General features: G+C 38.0%; 1 pseudogene across 1 annotated transcript; it reads left to right on the top strand.

Annotated features, from left to right (window-relative positions):
• Window positions 1-414: 414 nt before the first annotated feature.
• On the top strand, window positions 415-10,936 carry LOC308414836 (cyclin-dependent kinase 4-like; annotated as a pseudogene). Its single transcript has 3 exons — window positions 415-474; window positions 4,429-4,532; window positions 10,044-10,936. The product of its transcript is annotated as a cyclin-dependent kinase 4-like (transcript).
• The last annotated feature ends 6,684 nt before the right edge of the window (window positions 10,937-17,620 follow it).

The following is a 17,620-nucleotide window of genomic DNA, read 5'->3' as shown; positions in this document are numbered from 1 at the left end:
GTCCCTGCATAACAAGGACTGTGTGATGCAAATGTAGTAAAAATGATCATCCTTTGTCCCTCCCTCCCACCCCAGGACTAAAGTGGCTACCACTCTACAACTCTTTGCTGCCATAGAAGAAACAGAGATGTGATTAAACATTTTCTAGGTTGTATGCCTGTTGGATGCTGAGAGTGTCTGGAAGCATTAAATCCCACAGGTACCAGGGGGCATCTGCCCTGGTGGTGTGTGCCCCTTTACTTTTGAGTCAGAGAGAAGGTAAGCGACTCTCCTGTTCTTTTGACAAATTGACATCCTGTCTTTGGGCTGCTAGAGTTTGGTCCCACTTGCTTATGCTGTTGGATTCAGCACTAAACCCTTCAATGTATTTCAAGGTGGAGAAACATTTGGGTCTTTGGTAGGGGAGTCACAAACATGGGCTTTGTTGGCTGCTGTATGACAGGGGGCCATTTGGATGAGGACCAGGGTATGGAGGTAGTGCCTCTGTTCTGGAGGTGCTAAACTCCTACCTGTTGTCCATATGGACTTCCATCTGGTGTTGGATTCCCTATCATGGGGGCTACTCCTTGATTCATCACACCGGGTGGTGGGATGCCTGGGAGGGCAGACACAGCTGGAGGAAGATGGTGACTTGGAGGCCCCCCAGGGTGAAGTGACTGCATCCTGCCCATGCTAACAAGGGCATCAACTGGGGCCTGGAAGGGTGAGAGGCCTGGCAGTCTGGGTGCTGGTCTTTTTCAATGTTCTCATTTCACTACTAAACAAAATGTTGATTTTTCATTTAGAATCTTTTTTCTTTGCACTGCCTTTGGTGAACTTTGGGGTAGGCTGTGGGGGTGTATAGGGCATGAGGTTCAGCTCTTTGGCCAGGGGTGTCTGAAGCTAAGGTAGAGATGGAGGTTCAGTGACTAAACTATCCTCTTCTTTCATCTCTTCAATATCATCTCCAACTTCTAACTCGGCAAATTTAGCTTCTAGCAATTGTATCTTTTCTAACAAAGCTGAGGGTTCTTTCTGAGGAATGATTTTACACACACACACACACACACACACACACACACACACACACAAAAGAAAAAAATGAAAAAAGTCTACAAATTTAAGTTGACAATAAAATGTGAAGTTGGTCTTAGTTTATAACTTAGAGGAATGTTTATGTACATTTTACATGCCTAAATATCTGCAGGTTTTCTTGTAGGTAAGGTGAAGTGCTTTGAAAAGTTTGGATTATACCTGTGTGACAGATGCGGCATAGTTGTTCTATTAACACAGAGGGTTACATTAGAAATCTAAAGTCAATACTATATGCACATCAACAGTTAGTGTAACTGAAGGAAAAAGTAACTGTGCTGAGTTAGACATCTTTATTGTCAGTGATTTTTGTAGAACATATGTTTAGATTTAAGTTCTGTTTAGTTTTGGAAGGTAAGTTTAAGAATACTTTTGATCAGTTTACAATCCAGTTTATAGTTTTAGCTTATGCTTTCATGTTATATATATATGATTTGAAACTGTATGTCTGTTACTTTGAAAAATATTGGAGAAAGCACTGAAGTTCATGGAGGTGGTTTATTTTAAGCATAATACCCAACCTAAGAAAGAGTATAAATGTGCACAAGCTGTGCCTTGCACATAACTGTGCACGGGTGGACTGCCTATATATACAGATGTCCTGCATTCTTTATTTCCTTGTTATCAGTCATAGTATTTTTTTGTTTCAGGGTTGAAATCCTCAACCATAAATACTTTCTAAAATATTTTAAAATTCAGCTTGTGCTTTGGATTATAGAAGGAAATTATACTTTAATAAATGTTCACTAAAAAAGAGACTATTACAGATCCCAACACTTGGACTTAGTGACCTTGTCTTTCTTTCTTTTCTTGAGACATGGTCCTACTGGCTGGACTGGAACTCACTGTATTAGACCAGGCTAGTCTCAAACACCTCCCTTTTCCTCCCAAGCACTGGGATTAAGGGCAGGTACCATAATGCTCAGCAAGCACAACCCTGTCTTTCTAACATGGCCCTAGAGTAAACACCAAGGCAGTGTGCAGCGCTCAGGCAGCAGCAAACATTTCACAGGATGGTGGTTTGGAACCTGCTTTATTCTAATTGGATGGCTGTGTGGTACTGATGCTGCCACTGCCCTGCTGTTCATTGAGAATGATTGTTCAATGACACTCTTCCTTTAAAATTTAACGGATCAGTACTTGTGTTTAATTGCCATGCTTGATCAATCATGAGAACAAGAGTGAGGAATGGAAAGCAGTCCCTGGTAGCTACTAAGTAGTCAACCACTGGATCTCAATCTTCATCAAGTATTTCAAATAATCTTAAATTTAAAAAAATGTACTGCAGAACATGCCAGTATTTTATTGTTAAACCGAATCAAATAGATCTTTGATTCCTGGTTATGTGGACCATTGACTCATAATGGACTACATATGGAATCAGATTTTTTCCTTTTTAGGTATCCTACACCAGAGAACCAAAAACTTAAGTTTAGTTAAATTATTTATTTATTTCATGCATTCATTTTATTTTTCTTTTTAAAGGTTTAGATGAGGCTTTTTGGGGAAAGTTTCTAAAACCAATTCATTACCCAGGGACTAGAGGCCAGAGCACTCTTCCTCCTGGTCCTTCCCAGTGCCCTAGTGCTATAGGAACCAAGAGCCAGCCCCAGGTTCCCTATGGCAGTACAAACCCAGCATAGGGTGCTATGTCCCTAAGGCCAGTCCTGATTACCTTTAAAAATAATGAATTAATTTAAAACATTTAAAGTCCTATTTATTTTAGATTCATGCTTGTGGAGAGTATCTGTGATTACTTACAGTATAATATTTAAGATCAGCCATCTTCAAAAACAGAAAAAGCCCTGACTTAAGGTAGTATAAGTAAACAATACACTTTCCCATGACTTTTAAGAACTGTAATAATGTAGCTTAGAAAATATAATGACCTAATTGTTTTCAAAATATAAGTTCCTGTGAAGAACTTTTTTATTATACATATTGGGTTAGGGGACCTATAGGTTTAAAATAGAATGCCAGCCAGCTGACATAAAAGACTTTGGTTTTACCAAGTTTGTCTTCCCCTTCTGAGGACAACGGAGTGGGTGAGAGACATTTGTGTAAAATCTCCAAATTTAGGTTACAACTTTCAGCTTGAATGTTCCTTTCTAGTCCTGATTAAAATTTACTTTATTCTAATTTCCGTACTATATCACTAGCTGAGGTTTTATGGTAACTGGTTCTATTCAATGTATGTATCATACGTTTGTTTATCAAAGCTTTTTAACCCAAATAAAAACAAAGTGAAAAAAAAAAGAATTCCCTTGAATGTATATTCTTTTATCTGTCATTTTATTTAGCTTAAGTTTCTTTTAAATTACCAAGGCCTTTATACTAAGGTCCCTGTGTAATTTAAACATTAAATATAGACTAATTCCAAATAACACTCATTACCCTCAACCAAGTCCAGATACTGCAATCTTAAGATATTTTGCAACCGGACTTGCAAGATGGAACAGATGATAAAGGCCCTTGACATCATGTCTGGCAAACTGCATTCAATTCCTAGAACCCATGTAAAGGTGAAGGAAGGGGCAGTAATAATTATGAAGCATCATTTCTTTACCTGGACTTGAAAGAAACAAATTCTTCCCCCAAACATTTCACAGTGCTCCAAGAAACTGAGAGAATCTCTATGTCTTCCCTTCTATGACTGCAGACAGCATTTTTGAGGATTGCCTGTGTGGGTTTGGCTGTTCCTCTTTATTTTCTTGCCTCTCAGCTGCTTTCAGTTGCCCTTTAATGGATTTCACAGTGTGATGACAAACCAGGAATTGCTCATCATCTGATCAGTTTTCAGAAAGGTATTTAACTGCTCAGACTCCATCATTTTTATAGAGAAAAGTAGTGGCAAGGCCACTTATACAAGTTTAAACAAGATGCTATACAGTTACTTCTCAGTACCTGTGGATTTGCCTACTGCCTAGAAGTTATTTGTAACTCTAGAATTAGTACTTGTGTCTCCTTCCTATCCATCCACTGAGAAGAGAGGCATGGCAAAACATTTAAGTCCCTATAAGTACATGTTTCTGGTTAGAGTTTAACAGCATTCAGTACAATGTTGTCGTGAATTAGCTCTCTTACTATAAACAAATGTCTTTTGAGGATTAATAGTGGAACCACCATTTTGCAATTTCATTCTTCTTGTTGAAGATTTTGCTTCAAATTTCCTTCCAAGTGTAGTACTGAAGTGTTTTCTAGTGTTCCAAGGGCAAGAAGTCTGTCTAATCCTCTGTTTAGAGAATAGAATAAAAGTATAAAAATTGGCAGTATTACATAACTTTCAATAGATACCTATTCCATTGTATTTTATTTATGTGCAGAAGGATAAAATGATGAGTATTTTTTTTTTTTCAGGATTTACAGGGTGGCTGTTGTCCAAACCTCCTGTTCTATAACTATTTTTTAGAAAATGTAATGGGAACAATTAAGATGTCCATCTGTTTATTTTACAATAAAAGGTCAGTGTCTTCCTGTTAGCTGACACTTTATGCATATACATTTAAGATGAAGGTTTGTTTAGTAGACATAAGACCATGACAGATGAATTCCCAAATAGTTCAAAGAGATGAGAAATTGTGGAAGCTGTCTATGAATCTTTAGATGTGAATAAATAACCTGGAGTAACTGCAGAAACAGGGAAGTCAGAGGGGATCACATTGTGATGACAGTGAAGCATTTTTAGACAGGAGGTAACAGGACTCAGGTGCCAGGAAAGGGGAATAGAAAAACTGTGGGGAAGACTTAACCTGGGAAGCAGAGAGAGAGTAATACAGAGACGAAGAAAGGAGAAGTTAAAATACCACTAAAGATGTTTGAAAAGGATATACATAAACTTTATTTTATGAGTACTTAATATATATATATGTATGCCACATATTGTTTCAATGCAGTTATGCCAAATGGGATGATAATTCTGCCCTCAAGATGATAATGCTGCACTCAAGAGCCACAGACCATCTTACAAAAAGAAAAAAAAAAAAACCAAAAAAACAAAACAAAACAAAAAAACAAAATCCAAATGCCAGGCATGGGAAACTTCCTTTTGGTCTGTTAGTCAGGAGTAACCGACAGACTCCCAAAACAACCTAGGTCACTGCTGTTTTCCATGACTACCTCCCCGAATTTGAAGGTAGGGCCCTATTGCTGAAGACACTATATACCTCAGACACAGGAGCTGGAAAAACCACTCTGAAAATGAACTGGAAGTCTCCTCCATGTGGGCTAGCTTTACTGGGATCTGAAGGTTCTATGCAAGCTGCCGATGGAGGAAAGCAATCAATAGTCCAATCCAGCTGTAAAACCCACGAATTGCAATAATGACCAGCATAGCAAGCTAGCTAAGTTATAGCAGCTTTTTTATCTTATGGGTATTTGGACCTAAGTCTCATCCTCAAGTAGGAAGAAATCCATGCCCGATACTTTAAACCTAGTTAACTACTGGTGGCTGGTTAGGTCATGGAATCTACAGAACAACCTACTACTGCCATTTGACTAAACCAACATAATTTCTAACCATATTCTAAATACTTATCCTTATGCCCAACAGATAAGTGTATCTTTCATTCTTCATCAAAGAAGATTCTTTGTGCAGCAGATGGAGGTCATTACAACCATGTACATGTGGCTAAGATACAGAGAATAACTAACCACAGAGCATTCATTTCCAATTAATACACCCACAATACAACCCTTTCAACTAAGACTCATAAGTATTGCACAAGTGCCTAAAGAAAGATTGTAAGGTCCAGAAGACCAGAAAATCTGTAGAAAAATAGTGTCTTTTAGCTATGACAGAGAAGTTATCCACATGAAAGCTCAACAACATGATTGTATAATCAAGTCCAGCACAATGAAAACATTAGATGACATGAAAATATGATGCCAGAATTTATACAAGGTCTCACTTGAAGATGAAGAGCTATAGGCAATTCATGACTGCTGAGAGGGAAAATAAGTCTTCTCCAGGGATGAGTCCTTTGATATGTTATCCAACTAGTCAACCCTAAACACATACATATACAAGTAATAAAAATAAAGTCAGTAAATTGTGTATACACACACACTCTCACACACTGAACAAAAATAATTAAAGATGAAGTCATACATATGAGAGAAAGTAGGGGAAATGGAAGGAGTTCCAGAGGGTAAGGGAGGTGTGGAAATGATGAAAATAAAGTATTCATGTACCAAATTCTCAAGACATTAAAAAACTAAAGGCAAGAAAGGGTTGGTTTAGTCTTCATACATCTCACTAGAGAAAATTGTATTGTATTAAATTTTAACAAGGTTTGTTGGAACCTTGGCACTACCTTGGAAACATTTAAATCAGGTATGGCCCACTCTTTAAAATCCTTTATCCTCTCTCTTTTTAAATATTGGTATGTTGACGTTTTTTGTCAGGTAAGATTTTATTATTTCTTTCAACATATGCTTCAGTTTTTATTCTGGGTAGCTTGTTCTTTTTAAATTTCTTGGGCTTGTTTATATCTGTCAAGGGCTGAATGGCTCTTTGGCTTTGCTATTATGCAGTTCAAATTATCCTAATGCACCTGTTAAGTTAAAGTGGTTATGCTTGCGGGCATTCAGTGAATCAATTTTGCTGCTGAATAATGAAGCACCTCAGGTTTTCCATATTTCTGTGTCTACTTAGATGCCAGAAAAATGAGTGTCCTGACATTTTGCAAGGTGCCTGATGAATCAAGTTGCTGATTGAGGATATAGCAGATAGGAGAATAAAAGTTGTTTAGATTCGACATTTCATAGCATGATTTTCAGTTATTGGTTCCAGCTATGAGCCAGACAACTGCCTTTTCTAGATGTGTAAATCCAATGTTTTAAGCAAGAAACCTTTTGGAATGCAATTGAGCCATCCTGTTGACTATTTTTGAAGAACTTTTTTCACTATCAAATTATATAGCTGATGTCTGGGGAGGAAGGGATGAGATGGGGAGTATGGAGAGGGGAACTAGGAAGGGAGACTTTTGAAATGTAAATAAATAAAATTACCAACAAAACAATAACTACCAACATTCTTGCTCTCACACACATTTTCTACCTCTGTAGATGTTCTACATACTCCCTTCCACAGGTACAAATTTCCAACCACCGTTTCCCCCTCATGATAAACCTCTTTGACCACCAGCCTACTATAATGCGGCACCTTCACTGTCCAGTTATGAAAAAAATCTTTAGACTTCAACTATTCCTTACAGCACATGGAGGCTTCATTGGTCAACAGAGCTTTAGGGAGATAGGGCATATTTTATGACAGGTGAGGAATTTTAGAGTTTCCTATCTCCAGGTTAGTAAGACAAATTCATAAGTATGGAGAGTGTCCATATGATTGTCCTAAGGGGAAGTTTGGCTACCTTAATTGTTCTTTTCTTTTTTAAATTAGATACTCTGTATTCACATTAGACATGTTATCCCTTTACCCAACCCTGCTCCTATACCCCCTTCCCCTCCATTTGCCTTCACAAAGATGCACTCCCTTCTGATCTCCCTTTCTACCCCATTGCTTGGTAATAATACCCCTCCACTGAGAAAACGTGCCCTCTCTGGAACAAATGTCTCTTCTCACATTGATGCCAGACATTGCTTTCTTCAGCTACATATGCAACTGGATCAATAGGTCTCTCAAAGTGTGCACAGAGTTTGGTGTTTTACTCCATGAGAGTTTTGAAGGGTTTGGATGGTTGATAATGTTGTTATCTTCCCATGAGGTTGCAACCCCTTTCAGCTCCTTAGGTCCTTTCTTTAGCAACCTCATTGGGATTCCTGAGTTAAGACCGATGGTTAGCTGCAAGCATGCTCAGCTGTATCTATACAAATCTAGCATAGTCCCTGAAGGGGCATTTCTGTCTGGTTCCTGCCAGTAAGTTCTTTTTGGGATCAGCTATACTGCTTGGATTTGATGACTGCATATGTGGTGGATCCCCAGGTGAGGCAGCTTCTCAGTGATCTTTTCTCCAACCCCTGTTCCTATATTTGACCTTGTATTTCCTTCCATGAGTATTTTATTCTCTTTTCTAAGAAGGACTGATGCATCCCCATTTTGGCCTTCCTTCTTTTTGAGTTTCATAATGTCTGCGAATTGTTTCTTGGGTATTGGGTATTCAGAGCTTTCTAGGTTTAGTATCTGCTTATCAGTGAATGCATACCACGTGTGTTCATTTGTGACTGGGTTACCTCGATCAGGATGAAAGTCTCTACTTCCATCCATTTTCCTATGAATTTCATGTAAACATTGTTTCCAATGGCTGAGTTGTAATCCATTATGTGTGTGTACCACATTTTCTTTTTTTTCTAGGTAAATTTGTTTTATTACTCAATATTTACATGAAAATAATAAACATACATATTGGCAGAGAAATATTGACTCCCCTACCAAAGGTAATTAACAGACACAAGGACAGAAGAAATTACATTAACATTTCATTTCACAATGGAATCATACCTCAAATATCTACTTTGGTGTATTCTTTTTTTTTTGCCAGTACTTAATTCTTTTTTTTAATTGAACAACTTTATTTTAAAAAACAAAGATAAATGTACAGATTTTAAGCATTTATGCATAAAAGTATGTGAATATATGTTTGTCAGTACTTGATTTTTTTTAAAGGTTTGATAGTATGCATTAAAATCTTACTAGTTACAATGAGCATAAAGTACATGTAAAACAAGTTGTAACCTGGAAATAGTCAAAGTTTTCTTTGTGTGTAAAGATTAAGCATAATGGTTTTTCATTTTCTTTCTTTTTTTTGGCTTTTGTCTTTCTTGAACTTCATATAGTTTGTGAGTTGTTTCTGGGGTGGTCAGAGCTTTCTGGGGTTAGTATCCCATAATCAGTGACTGCATATTATGTCCGTTCTTTTGTGACTGGGTTATCTCACTCAGGATGATATTCTCTAGATGCATCCATTTCTGTTTTTCTATTTTACATTTCATTTTTTGAACAACTTTATTTTTGCATAAATGTATATAAATACATTTTTGTCAGTGCTTGGCTTTTGTTTTTCCAAAGGTTTGATAGTGTGTATTAAGGTCTTACTAGTTACAATGAGCAAAAAGTACATGTAAAACAGGATGTGACCCGGAATTAGTCAAAGTTTTCTTGGTGTATAGGGATTGAGCATAAGGTTTTTTGTTGTTGTTGTTTTGTTTTCTTGAACTTCACACAGTCTGTGAATTGTTTCTGGGGTGTTTAGAGCTTTCTGGGGTTAGTATCACATTATCAGTGACTGCATATTATGTCTGTTCTTTTGTGACTGGGTTATCTCACTCCAGATGATATTCTCTAGATGCAGCCATTTTCTTAAGAATTTCGTTAAGTCATTGTTTCTGATAATTACGTAGTAATCCATTGTGCAAATATACCACAATTTTTGTATCCATTAATCTACTGAAGGACATCTGGGTTCTTTCCAGCTTCTGGATATTATAAATAGGGCTGTTGTAAGCATTGTGGTGCATGTGTCTTTGTTGTATGTTGGAGCGTCTCTGGGGTATATTCTGAGAAGTGGAATAACTGGGTCTTCAGGTAGTACTATGCCCAATTTTCTAACTTCTTGAGTTATTTGTATATCTTGGATATTAGGACTCTATCAGATATGGAGTTGGTAAAGATCCTTTCCCAATCTGTTGGCTGCTGATTTGTTTTCTTGACAGGGTCCTTAGTCTTATAGAAACTTTGCAATCTCATTACGTCGCATTTGACCTTAGAGCGGGAGCCACTGGTGTTCTGTTCAGGAAATATTCTCCTGTGCCTATGTGTTCTAAGGTTTTCCCTACTTCCTTTTCTAATAGTTTCAGTGTACTTGGTTTAATGTGGAGATCTTTAATCCACTTACACTTGAGCTTTGTACAAGGGGATAAGAAAGGGTCCATTTTCATTCTTCTGCATGCCTAGTGCCAGTTGGTCCAACGCCATTTGTTGAATAGGCTGTCCTTTTTCCATTGAATGTTTACAGCTCCTTTGTCAGAAATCAGGTGACCATATACGTGAGTGCTCATTTCTGGATCTTCTATTCTATTTTCCACAGTAGCCACTTTGTGGCCCTCAAGAGTGTGAGAGCTCCTAATGGAAGAGCAGCTGGAGGGGGCCTTCCGGTCAGCTCAGTTTGTGAGGTAGTCTTGTTAAGGAGGCTGGAGGCTCTTGAACATCCCAATGTTGTACAGTTGTTGGATGTCTGTGCTACTTCCCGAACTGATCTGGACATGAAGGTCACTCTAGTGTTTGAGGACATAGACCAGAACCTAAAGTCCTACCTTGAGAAAGCACCTCCACCTGGCTTGCCAGTTGAGACTATTGAGGATCTGATGTGTCAGTTTCTGAGCGCCCTAGATTTTCTTCATGCAAACTGCATCGTTCACCTGAACGTGAAGCCAGAGGACATTCTAGTGACAAGTAAGGAAATAGTCAAGCTGGCTGACTTTGTCCTAGCTAGAATCTATAGCTACCAGATGGCCCTCACACCTGTGGTTGTTACGCTCTGGTACCGGGCTCCTGAAGTTCTTCTGCCGTCTACATATGAACACCTGTGGACATGTGGAGCATTGGCTGCATCTTTGCAGAGATGTTTTGTTGGAAGCCTCTCTTCTGTGGAAACTCTGAAGCTGACCAGTTGGGTAAAATCTTTGATCTCACTGGATTGCCTCCAGAAGAGGACAGGCCTCGAGAGGTATCTCTACCTCGAGGAACCTTCCCCACAGAGAGCCTTTCCCTCCAATGGTGCCAAAGATGGAGGAATCTGGAGCGCAGCTGCTGGTGGAAATGCTGACCTTTAACCCACACAAGCGAATGTCGGCCTTCTGAGCCCTGCAGCACCCTTACCTGCACAAGGAGAAAAGTGACCCGGAGTGAGACAGGCCACCTTCCGGACACTCAGTGGAGAAAACCTCGCTGAAGCGGTGGCCTCTGCCTTCTCCCGAGGCTGTGGAGAGTCTTCCAGTTTTACTTACAGAGAATATTTTAAGCCTTAAGTGACAATTTCCCACCTCTCTTTACAAGGTTTATCCGAGTTTCCCTGGTGTGTCTGTCTTCATCACTTCCTGATTTATATTGGGATCTTTTATATAAAGAAAAACAAAACAAAAACGAGAGAGAGAGAGAGAGAGAGAGAGAGAGAGAGAGAGAGAGAGAGAGAGAGAGAGAGAGAGAGAAGAGAGCGAGAAGCAGCTGGGAGCAACATGGAAGTAGATATTAAGATTCTTCTCTGCACATAGATACATGTTGTTATGAATATTTTAAGGGATGCATGTGTATAGGATTTTATGCTGTCTAGATGGGAAAATTATATTATTTCAGTTGGACCTAAGGTTATTGTGTGGTGTTTTCCTTCATATGGTGACTTAATTGAGTTCAAGAGAAGGTGCCATGGAGAAACGCACCAAGCCTGCAACAGAACTGGGATGTATGGGCCTGGCATGGCAACAAACTGCCAAAGGAATTGTGAGTGGGTGCAGCATGGCGAGGTGCCGTGCTTGCGAACTGCTCCGGTCAGAGAGTACCCTGGGGGTCAGAGTGGAGCTGCTAAGATAAATTACTGCACGTTCCAAATGACCCTACAGTGCTGGGACTATTGTGACTGCCCAGGTCAGATGGTGCAGGGGTCAACGTGGAACTGTAAGCGTGGGAGCTGGTTGTGTCAAGTTTCTAATATTTACTTTAACAGACATTTTGAGGGACCCTGGGCTATAGGGTAATATACTCTGTTTCAAGGAACAAAAACCAGTCGTTGCAAAAATTACTACTTAGATATAAAAAACTATCAAAAGTCCATGAATTTGTTTTAAGCATTTGAATCTTAAAATTTTGCATCATACCAAACCCCGATGCTAATTAATTTTTTGAGAATGTCATGGAACATATACACACAGAAAGGTATGAATGCTGTTTGTTGGTGATCGTTCTTAAAGAATTCTAAGCTATGTATTCCTTACTTTTACTCTTAAAAATAAATTTTAACTTTGTCATGCAGTTTGCCTGTGTTCCCTGGTGCATGAAAAGTTGAGACACATAAGCCCACAGTTTGGAGACCAGCAAGACATTTTTAAAAATATCTAACAGTAATAACAGAAACAGCATAATGAAAGTATGCATTAAGGTGACATAAATTTGTACATTTGTTAAAACCATTGTGTTAGCATTTAATGGGTAATGTGTTCTTAAATCAAATCACATATTAAGCTGTTTCTTTTTTTGTTTAGAAAAGCATTGGATTTAGGCATGAATTGAGACGTTTTTGTAATATTACAGTAGTTCTAATTTTGATGTAAATTTCAGACATTGTAGTTAATGGGCAATTGGAAGAAAGTAACATTGTTGTTAGTTGCTATCTTCCTTGCTTACAAGAGAAGTTTTTTAACATTTGTATAAATTCATTTCTTTAGGAACAAGTGACATAAAAAAATCTAAAATGTCTAAGTAACATATAATTGTTTGATGTTCTAATTTCTCTATTTTTCCCACTTACCTATGGGTAAGCTTTCTATCCACAGATACAGGGTGGAGTTGGAGTAGGTGAGTGACAGAAAGAGCCTCTTTGTAGTCCAGAGGCCAGAGGAGCACTAAGCAGTTATGCTTTCAAGGGGGCTCAAGGCTTAAACACTTCTTTTATTTTAAACATATATCAGTTTTGTTTTACTTTATGGATACAGTGTTTTTCCTGCATGTATGTTGGCATACTACTTACATGCCTGATGTCCTTGCAGGTCAAAAGAGTGTATCAGATCCTATGGAACTAGAGTTACAAATGGTTGTAAACTCCCATAGGGGTGCTGGGAATCAAATATGGGTCCTCTGGAAGAACATCCAGGGCTCTTATCTGGTTGGCCTTTCCCCCATCTTCCAATTTTATATTTTAAATATGAAGGTATAAATAGTTTATCTTAAGAATATAAAAATGTCAAGAGATTACTTTAAAAATTCATGGTCCATTTTCTCCTCTGATCCTCACTCTTTGAAAAGCAATGAATATAAATTGTATATGTTTACAGAAGCATAAATACATTTTTTAGGGAGTTAGTTGATGTTTACTTTTATAAAATATGCTCCTAAGATATATATTACTTTGTGATTTGATTTTCTAAGTAATCTTCATATGAATGTTATTTGGGTTTTGGTAGATACTCAATGAAGAGCTATTGAAATACTCATTTGTAAAATGAGATAACAACTTTATTGAAATAGAATTTACACACCATGCAATTTACACATTGGGCGTAAAGAATTCAATGATCTTTAGCACAATCAAATAATTATACAGTCATTATTACAATGTCAGAACATTTAATCACTCTCTAAGAAAACTTCATATACCTTACCACTTGCAGTTCCTTTCCCTTAAATTCACTCCACTTCTCTAGTATTATGAAAATGCTAATCTTATTGCTATAAATTTTCCTGTTCAGGAAACTTGATATAAATGGAATCATATCAAAGGTACCCAATGTGGTTGAAGTTCTGTACTTAGCATATTTTTCCAAGTTTCATTCATGTTGTAGCATGTTTTCATATTTCTATCTTTTTCATTGATAAATATTATTTTATTGTATCAAATGTATCCCATTCCATTTATCCATTCATCACTTGATGTCAGACATTTAAACTCTTATAATTTTGAACTACTATAAATAATGGTTATGAACAGTCATTCAAATTTCCTTTTTTGTTTGTATGTTTGTTTTTTCTGTTTTTACACTTTATTTTTATTGGTTATCTTATTTATGTTTCAAATATTATCCTCCGTCCCAGTTTCCCCTCCACCAACCCCCTTTATCTCCCCTGCTTCTATGAGGAGGCTTTCCCATCCAACCACTCCTGCCTCACCGCCTTAGCATCCCCCTACATCAGTGCATTGAGCCTTCATAGTACCAAGGGCCTCTACTCCCATTGATGCCTGACAAATACAGACGCAGATACTTGCAGCCCACCATTGTACTGAAAATGGGGTCCCCAATAGATGAGTTAGAAAAAGGACTGAAGGAGCTGTAGGAGTTTGCAACCCCATAGGAAGAACAACAATATGAACCAACCAGACACCTCCAGAGCTCCCAGGGACTAAACTACCAACCAAAGAGTACACATGGAGGGACCCATGGCTCCAGGTGCATATGTTTGCTTGGTTTTTCAAAACAGGGCTTTTCAATGTGGCCCTGTCTGGCCTGGAACTCACTCTGTAGAATAGGCTAGCCTTCAATGCACAGAGATACACTTGCCTGTTTCCTGAGTGCTCAGATTAATAGTGTGTGTCACCATTGCCTGGCCATATCATTTGTTTTAAAAGTGCAAATTATCTGGTCATCTGATGGACTCTTTCTGAGCACTGGTCTTCTCCAGTCCTATCATCTGCAAGTCTCTTCTTCCAAATCTGCAGTAAACTCCTGGAGACCTGAGTTGAGGGAATTGTCCTGGATAAAGCTTCAATTGGTCACAAGGTCTTCATCTTTTATGACAGGTCATGATACTAGAATATAACTTAGAAAATATTTTTTTGCTCAAGATGAATTTATATGAATCCTAACACATTTGTTATATAGATTCAGTAAGGAAATATCCTTCCAGGAATAAAACACTAAATATATAAACTCTATATTTTTAGTTGAGATCTTATTCTTAGTTTTATATCCAGTGCCTGGGTGTCTTAGTTTTTTTTTTTTTTTATTACTGTGAACAAACACCATGACCAATGCAGCAATTTTTATAAAGGACAACATTTAACTGAGGCTGACTTACAGGTTCAGAGGTTCAGTTCAGTATCATCAGGGTGGGAGCATGGCAGCATCCAAAAGAAGCCAAGAACAGACTGAGCATCCTCAGGTAGCTAGGAGGAGGGTCTCCAAGCCCACCCCCACAGTGACACACTTCCTCCAACAAGTCCACATCTTCTAATAGTGCCACTCCCTGGGCTAAGCATATGCAACCATCACACTACATCCCTGGCCTTCTTATAAGTATCTTAATAAAGTTTGTCAAAATGGCACCAATTCCATCCCAAAAAACAAAACACTGTTTTTCCTGTTATTTACAAAGAAAGATGGCACTCTATAAGGTATGTTATTACTCAAGTAATAAATCTGGTAAATACCATAAATTTCACCAACAGTCTACATCAATATATCTGTAATACCTCTCTAATTTGTCTTCTCTTAACCATCACTGCTGCTATTTTATTCAAGCTATGGTAATATAGCCACAGGCACATAACCTTTTCAAACATGGTGTTACATGCTGCATTATTTTCCTTACATGTCACCCTTCTCCTTTAATGTTCCATGTTAATAGTAAGCCGATTTTTTTTGAAAATTTTGATATTTAAATTTATTTTACAATTGTGACTTTATAATTATTACCCTGAGAGATCATTTTCCCAGCATAACAGCTTATCACTTCTGCCCACCTAAATAAAACATTACCAAACTGGTTTTTGTCAATATTTTATTCACTTTACAACCCAATCACAGCTCCTGTCTCTCTTTTCTTCCCAGCTCCACCCTTCCAAATACCTCCTATTGCCCCTTTCCTTGTGCTTTAGAGAAGGAAAACCACCTCAGTGGGTACCTCCCTGCCCTGGTATATCAAGTCCTAGCAAGACTCAACACATCCTCTCCCACGGAATTCCAACCAGGTAGTTCAGGTAGGAGGAAGGGGATTCAGTTGCAGGGAACAGAGATAGAGACAGCCTCCACTTTATTTATAACAGCCAAAAATTAGAAGTAACCTAGATGTCCCTCAGTTGAACAATGGATAAAGAAAATATGGTACATCTATGCAACACAATATTACTCAGATGTTAAAAACAATGATGTGATCAATTTTTAAGGCAAATAGATGGAACTTGAGAAATTATACTAAGTCATATAACCCAGAGTCAGAAGGATAGGTATAGAATGTACTCACTTATAAGTGAATAATGGCCATAAAGTGCAGTACAAACATGGTACAATGTATAGACCCAAAGAAACTTGGTAATATAGGGGTCCTAAGGGAGGATGCATAAATCTCACTCATAAAGGGAAACTAGTCATTGGAGGTGGATGAAGAGAGGAAACTGGGTAGAAAAGGGGATGAGAAGGGGAACTGGGATAGTGATCAGTTCTGGGGAAAGGGAGGTAGGAGAGGGTTAGGTGTGAGAATGGAAATCAGGGGTGTACATTTGGTGACTAACTGGGGGCTTGGGAGAGTAAAAGGAATCTACAGAGGTAACTCTAGCTGAGATTCCTACCAGAGGGAGATATAGGAACTGGAAGTTCTCTTGGAGCTGGGCAGAACTTCCAGAAGAGGGAGGTCGATCACCCACAAAACCTTTAACCCAAAGTTTTCTTGTCTATAAGATGTACAGGGATGAAGATAGGGCAGAGACTGGGGGAACAAAGAATGATTGCTCCAACTAGAGACCCATCCCGTGTCAGAGAACCAATACAACACTTTTAATGATACTCTTTTATGCATGCAGTTAGGAACCTATCATAATGGTCTCTCAAGGGGCTTCATCTAGTAGCAGATGTAGGCAGATGTAGAGACCCACAGCCAAACATTAGGCAGAGCTTAGGGAATCTTCTGGAAAGTTATGGAGCATCTAATGAGCAAGCCAGAGGGTTCAAGGATACCACAAGCAGACTATCCTGGGATCATGGGGACTCACAGAGCCTGGGTCACCAGTCAGGGAGTATGCAGGAGCTAGACTTAGGCACCATACACATTTGTAGCAAATGTGCAGCTTGGTCTTCATGTGGGTCCCCTAACAAGTGGATTAAGCCAAGTTTTTAAGCTCAACTCATATATCACCATCTCTACAATGCTCTTTACCTCTTTTCTATAGAAGTCAAGCAAGTTTCTCTTTCTCTCTGTCCCTTGGCAGCATACTTTTACTTCCCTTCCTTCTCGTTTTTTTTTCATAAGCAACATTCTAATGTAGTCATTCATTCAATTGGTTTTTTCTTTCATTAAATGAATGAAACTTTTCTTAAACTGTTTTTAACACAATAGCTCATATATCACTATGTCCAAACAAATGTCTATTCAACAAATATATAATTATATATACATAGATGTATGTATATAATCAAATTTTTATTTACTGATGTATTTGAGAAACCTCTTTCCCTATTGGGTCTCACTTACTGTTTTCTATATTCAGTCTTTAATTCAAGGATGCTTACCTTAATATGAATTGTTTTCCTCTTTGCTTCCTTGTTCTGAATATTGAGGGACTTCTGAATAATTGAGGGACTTCTTGAAATGTGTGTAGTAAGTCCATTAAAACATTAGAATAAATGAACAAAGTAATATGATAAATCGATTAATTTCCATTAATTTTCTCTATGAAAATGAACATTGTATTTTTGTTAAGGAGTATGCAATGACATACCATCAACTCCAATGGTTTAGAATTATAAAACACTATTTGCATATAATAAAATATAATGGAAGTTTTTTATGTAGCTCCAAGACCATACCTCATCAATACTATAAATTTATCACACTGAGGAAATTAATTTTATGCTTTGCTATAGATTTAATGAAAATATGAGTAGAGTTGTACAC

This window comes from Micromys minutus (genome assembly GCF_963924665.1).
Source record: "Micromys minutus genome assembly, chromosome: X".
NCBI lineage: Eukaryota > Metazoa > Chordata > Mammalia > Rodentia > Muridae > Micromys > Micromys minutus.
Note: the sequence above shows the minus strand (reverse complement) of the source record. Positions and strands in the feature narration are given on the sequence as shown.